Below are 7,223 nucleotides of genomic sequence, written 5' to 3'. Positions count from 1 at the left end.
ATGAATATTTTTCAGGTCTTGCAGATATAGTACTGGACCGGTTTCAGAAACAAAATATGGACTTGAACATAATTTTGAAATAGGTATTTTTAAAGGGAAAAAATTGTGCATTAGTTTCAAATGCTTCAAGAGTTTTAGCAATGAGTATATTTTTGTTTAGTTTTGATTCTTTTAGTTTCTCAATTTTTTGATGATTTTGTTTGTGTTCTGGCTGGCATTGTTCAATTGATCTGCTGGTCATGTAGAATACGTCTGAGTTTTTCATTCAATTATTTGAATTGTATTTCGGGACTTGTCCTGCTATGTTTTTTTATTTCGATTGTTTTGTTCAGTAATTCGATTGGTTTCAAACAACATCATTCCAGGTCAAATGTTTCATAATCCAGTGAAAGAATATAGTTGCGTAGAATTGGATATTCTGATGCGAGATGCTTCTAAAAATATATTGAACACTTCTCTTAGATCCTATATCTGACGTACATCTGAAATAAGCTATCGGAATTGATCGGAGATTTTGAAATTTGAAGCCAATAGCCAATTATAGGAGCTCCTGCACAAATTTAACCCATATTGAAAAAAATGATCAATTCGAAAATAAAACTTGACACATTCGAAACAGTCAGAGATAAACTGAAATTTTGACTACATGTTGTCGCAGTATCACTAAGAAACTGAGACAGGTAAATTTTGTCGTTTATGAAATCTATAATTGATAGACACTAGAAATAACTCTTAAATTTTTTTTAATAAATCTGGCACGATTTGAGCAACCTATTGGTTAAATTGGCGAAATTGATTTTATGCCACTCACAAAAGAATACGTTTAAATTCGTATTTGTATACTACTTATTGTCTTTACACCACTTTTTTAACTTTTGCTCATAACATTACTCCAATATAGAAATGTTAAACATCGGATTAAACGAACAGATAGTTGGTTGAGTAGTTCTTCTGCAAAACTGAGTGTTGCAACATTTGAATTATACACTTGAGAGCTCAGGTTTTTAAGCGTTTTTTTTCGAATTGATGAATAACAAAACTCAGCTGACATTTTTCTGCATGCACCCAATTAAAAAAAATAGCTGAAACAATGTCATTATTGCACCCGGGCATGTTTACTGAACCAAAATTGATGACAAATTTTACAACGATTCTCCGAAATCTCAATGTTTACGCTTTAACAGAAATCTTAATGTTTTACGCTTTAAGATTAATGTCTCTGAGACAGCTTATGATATGAATCGTATGGTTCTGTTATTTATGTTATTCCCAAGCATTGGCTACAAAAATTATGTTTTGTTTTTTACAATCTTTTTTCAAAATCCTTTATGAGCTTTCTTGATTCTTTTTTCGAACACCTATATTAGAAGATAAAAAAGATGAGCTGACTAATTTCAAGCCAGATAACTATTTTTACGCAATTGACCAGCTACAATTATTGGGAGTTGGCATCTTTCCAGAAAAACAAATAGGTTTTAGGACTATTTTATTAGGCACATATGAGCACATACGTATTCTTTGTTAAAAAATTGTGTGATTTTGTCAATTATAGCTTACTCTTTATCACCGGTGATGTCATGATTGCTAAAATTGTTTTTTTTCTGTAGTTTCGTTATGTTTTCTATTTCGATTGTTTGTTTTGTTCAGTGACTCCATTGGTTTCAAACAGAATTACCTCAAATCAAATATTACGTAATCCAATGAAAGATTATAGTTGCGTTAAGTTCGAAGATCTGATCATAGATCCTTCTAAAAAATGATGTTGATCGGTTCTCTTAGACCCGATATCTGACGTACATCTGAACTTGCTCTCTCTTTTTTGCATTTATGTTTGTCAAGCAACGTTTTTCCACAATTTTCCTCAAAAATAGGTGATTTTTGCAGAAAAACAAATGCTCTGAGAAGTCTGCTTCCTTAAAATGTATCCATTGTTTTATTCATCGTAGCTGATTACGTTAACAATTTTATAGGATGCTTAATTTGTCCGATGGTATTCTGAGTTGATCATTTTTTTAAAATTTGAGAAGCCAATGATCAATAATTTGAGCTTATGAACAATTTTAACAAATATTGGTAAAAAATCTACGTTTTCAACAACAAAACTTGACACATTCAAAACAGTCGGATATAAATTGGAAATTTTACTACATGTTGTCACAGTATCACTGAGAAACTCAGACAGGTAAATTTTGCCTTTTCCTCAATCTTTAATTGATAGATACTTGAACTAACTTATTACTTTTTTAAATATCTGGCACAATATGATAAAGCTATTGGATAAGTCGGCGAAGTATGTTTTTTTGCCATTCACAATAGAATACTTTTAAAGTTGCAATTATATATTACGTATTTTCTCAACGCCTCTTGTTTGTTCGACCCCTCATGAGAGGGGAGGAACTAATATACTCAAATGGGTTTTTTGTTCTGACAATTTTGGCCGATCGATATAATAATCGTAGAGAGTTGTGAGTAGTATCATTAGAAATCCCGTCCAGAGTAAAATATGGATTTAAATAGATTTTTTCAATTTTTGCTTTTTATAGGGAGTTTCGAGGATCATAGCTTTGTGAATTTTAGAGGTATTTCAGCTCTTTTATTCACATTTTGACCAAATTTTCGTCAATTTTGATCAAATTTTCGTCAATTTTGCTAAAAAAAATATTAAAATTATTAACTCTAGTGTTATAGATATTATCTCTAATGATAGAGGAGGATTGTTGAATCGTTCCATCCGAGTTTTTTGGCTAGAAGTTATGCTAAATTTTTAAAAATTCAAAATCTTTTTTGTTAAAAATGGGACCAAATTTGCTTTTCTAGCCCACTTGCTTTAAATTTGTTGCATATAGACACCTAAAAACTGCGGCCAGATTCTTTTGCAACTCAAAAGAGAGCTAGTTGTACTACCACTGCTGGCTTTAATAGTCGTCTGGAATTATAATATTGCCAATTTTTTGCATATTCAAACTCAAAATTTATACAAAATCCATAATTAATTTTTGACAAGCTGAAAAAGTTTGCATTGAATTGATCTACTTCGCAACTATTCTAAAAATTGAGTGTTTTGTTAGACGCGCAGCAACATCTTGGTTGATCATGATCTCACTAGGGATCCTTATGGTAAAAACTTTTTAGATTTTAATGGGGCGCGACCTTTTTTTTTCAAAACATTTTCGCTATGTAATTGATTTTTCTGTAAATTACAACAAAGGGTTCAAATCAGAGCTCAATTAATGACACCGACTATTTCAAATAAACGAGACTCAACGAGAATACATTATGGTTTCAGAGTTAAGCTCATGGTTTTTATGGCTCTGACAAATTGTTGTTGTAAACGTTTTATGGACTTCTTTCTTTTAGTTTTCGTTTCTTATACTCTTTGCAGCCCAATTACTTAGTTTCCCTAAACTATACCTTCTAAAAACTATGTTTTAGAAGGTATAGTATATGAGAACCTAGACACTTTTTTCTGTTGTTATCTAATTTCTGTTACGACTTTGAATATGTTTGTTAGAGAAAAACTCGTTGAATATTTCAAATTTGCCACCATTTTATCCTATTTCTCTCAACTTCGGGCGTAGTAACAGTAAATGCTTGCAGAAATCGACTTCCCGTGTGTTATAAATTAATTTCGGTAAAGGTTTTAAAATCAACTAATAGTTTCTTTATTGTGGTACTACGCGTTTTCAATTTTTCTTTTATTTTTGATCATAGTTGCATATTTTATGAGTTCACTTTGTTTCCTTGTCTAATTATCACAATATTTAAAAGTCCAAATAAAGTAAGGCATCTGTCTGGTTTTGCTTTTATTTTTATCGCGATGAAACTCAATCTCACTCATTAGAAGTCTCCATAACATTTGTTGATTCAAGCATTTTTTTGGCGCTTGGTAATACGTTGTGGCTGATTGCTTCGACCATTTAGTTTGATAAAAAAAAGTTTAAGAGATTTCGATGCTGTTCAATTTTGTGTTTCTTTTTGTTGTCATGTCCAGGTAGTCCTTTTAAAAGGAAGACTCAATGATGTTACGATGAAGCAAAAATGATTATCTACAGTTCTTGCAGGTAACATCTTATGATTATAGTGCCTTGAACACTGTCATGCTGTAAAATTGTTTGAAGTTTTGGCTTCTTCTTTTTTTATTTGTTTTTGTAGGCTCGCAACTTAGTCTCATTTTTAGTGGACACAATTGGCTCCCTCACTTGATGGCACCTAATCCATCCGTTTTTGTTGTAATCCTTAGCCTGTTAAGACTTTTCAAAATATTTGTTTTCAAAAATATATTTGAGTTTTTGAGCTTCTTCTTTTTAATTAGTTTTCAGGTCGATCAGTCCCTGTAATCGTTAGTCTCATTGACTTTGAAGTTGACTTTGAAGTTTTGCAATCGAACATTGGATAATGAAATGTCTCATATCCTTACTATGTAGATATAAATGAACATTTTAGTGGTTTCAATTGATATCTAATAACTGTAAAATTAATTGTTTGCAAAAATGAAAAAATGTTTTTGAACTTAGCACCTATTTGCTTTTTTTTCCAACCTGTTAACCAGTCACATTGGGGACAGGCCTCATATCTTTACTAAGCAAGTATAGGTTAAAATTTTTTGTTTTGGTTTTTATCTGACGCGAGTTTGATTTTGTTATATTTTTATCATGATTTTAATTATAGACATCGAGTTTTGGTCGTAAATAATGCTTCTTGTTTGATGTTTTTATTGACCTTACTAGTAGTGTTTTTTCAACAACTTTCATCGGGCCTCTAGCGCGGCATAATCGTGTTTCATTGGTTGTTTTTTTAACGTTGTGTATGCTTTTGAAAGTTTTCTATCTCTTCATCATTTGGTAGCCAATTAAGTTAAAAATGTGGATGAGTGGAGTGGGAACATTATGTGCGTACGCACATTACCGAGCCTCCTTATTAACATTTGATCTTTAAATCAGTCTAATGTATATTTGATAAACACCAGATTAAACGAATAGCTGGTTGGTTGAGTACATCTTCTGCAAAACTGATTGTTGCCAAGTATGATATATATACATACATTTGAGAACTCAGATATTTAAGCGTTTTATTTTCGAGTTTAAGAAGGACAAAAATCAGCTGATACCTTCCTGCATACACCCGAAAAAATATAGCTGAAACAGTGACATTATAGCACCCAGGCATGTTTACCATCAGATTAAACTAATAGCTGGTTGGTTGAGTACATCTTCTGCAAAACTGATTGTTGCCAAGTATGATATATATACATACATTTGAGAACTCAGATATTTAAGCGTTTGGTTTCCGAGTTTAAGAAGGACAAAATTCAGCTGATATCTTCCTGCATACACCCAAAAATATATAGCTGAAAAAATGATATTATTGCACCCAGGCATGTTTACCGAATCGAAATTGAGGACAAACTCTCCCACGATGTCCCCAAAATCCTAATGCTTACGCTTTAACATTAGTGTATCTGAGACAGTTTTTGTTACATGAATCGTATGATTCTGTTATAGATGTAACTGGAAACTTTCCGTGAGCTCGGTACAAAAATTATGGTCTGTTTTTTACAATTCTTATAAAAATCCTTTATTAGTTTTCTTGTTTCGCTTCTCAAACAGCATTATTTGAAGATAAAAATATGAGTTGATTTGTTCCAAGCCCGATAACTATTTCTACATAAATGCCAAGCTCTAAATATTAAGAGTTGTCATCTTTCCCAAAAAAGAGATAGGTTTTCGGAAAACTTTGGACTAATGTATTGGGGGCATTTGAGCCCCATTTAGTTTAGGTAATTTGCTCTTCCGACTCACGAAGGCAATCTGTCGTTGGAAACAGAGACAGCGCCGTGGTTGTCATGAAGTTTATGAATTTTACGGTATGAAGTTTTTCGTCACAGTAAGCGATTGCCGTTTACGTTGCCACTTTGATAACGATAGAAATTAAAATGATGTAAAAATCCCTTGAAATATATTGTATGCCCCTACCTAACGTTCATTGAGATTCAGCACTGAATCAGAGAAAATTCAGAGAAATTTTGGTTTTCAGTACTGATTCAGAATGATGTCAGAATCAATTCTGAACTTCTCTGATTCAGACAAAAATTCAGAATCAATTTTCACTGAAACTCTCTGAATCAGAGAAGAATTCAGAAAGAGTTTTTCTGAAATAGCTCTGATCCATAGCAAAAATCAGAATTCTGTAAACATCTCAAAAGAGAAAAAAATTCAAAGAAAAGCTCCGAAAATAAAATTTTGCAGCTTCAGCAATGAAAACCTTAATGAACCTGTGTTTGTGAACCTTTTTTATAATAAAAACAAAAATTTTTAATCTCTCCCGAACTGCGTTTCAAAAAAATTCGGTCGCTAGAAAACACATGGAACCAGTCCCTAATAGGACTCCGTAACTGTTATTATCGAAATCCGTTTGATTGAAAAAGAAAAAAAGTTGTCCTTATAATGTTTTTTTTGGCTAGTTTTGTCTATTTTTAATGGTTTTTTTTGTCATTTTGTTCTGGAAAACTGTACTCGCAGAGATTTTTTACCATGTTATAACAGTTTTCCTATAGTCTTTTTCAGTAACTCCGCCAGTGCCGGTCCCCAGCCCGGAATTAAAATGCGGAGGGTATAAACCACACAGAGCATACTGAAAAATCTCACAAGTCAGTTTTTAACTGGACTTGAGAAAATCTCCGACAACCTGTTCTATAGTTTCTTCATTTTCTAAGGTATTGTATGAATTTATAATTTTTAAGGACCTGAGAGCGAACGCATTGGTAAAACCTAGCTTGACTCGCGATTATAGTTATGACGTTAACCTAAATCAGACAAAAATCAGAATCTGATTCAGAGTTTGAATCAGAGTCTAATTCAAAATAATTCAGTGTCTGTTTCAGAGTTTAATTCAGAGTCTGAATCAGAGTCTGAATCAGAATAATTCAGAGTCTGAATCAGAGTCCGAATCAGAGTCGGAATCCGAGGATTTCAGAGCTAAATGTGAAACAATAATGTAGAAACAATTTGTCGTCATTGCCATTTGGCGAATTCTATTGTCAGTAAAATCTTATTGTAAATCGGGAAACTAAAACCGCAATTTATAGCTTTCTTTCTAAATTCAGTTCTCAAATAGCCCATTAAGGGGGAGGGGGAGATAAACCCGTGTCGAAATTACATCCCCCGGCTGATGACCCCCAAACAGATGTAAGATTTGGGCGTAATTGTCTATGTGGGGTAAAATGA

This window comes from Convolutriloba macropyga, chromosome 13 (genome assembly GCF_964194025.1).
Source record: "Convolutriloba macropyga chromosome 13, txConMacr16.3, whole genome shotgun sequence".
Taxonomy (NCBI): Eukaryota; Metazoa; Xenacoelomorpha; order Acoela; family Convolutidae; genus Convolutriloba; species Convolutriloba macropyga.
The sequence above is the reverse complement of the archived record's forward strand: the minus strand, read 5'-3'. Positions refer to the sequence as shown.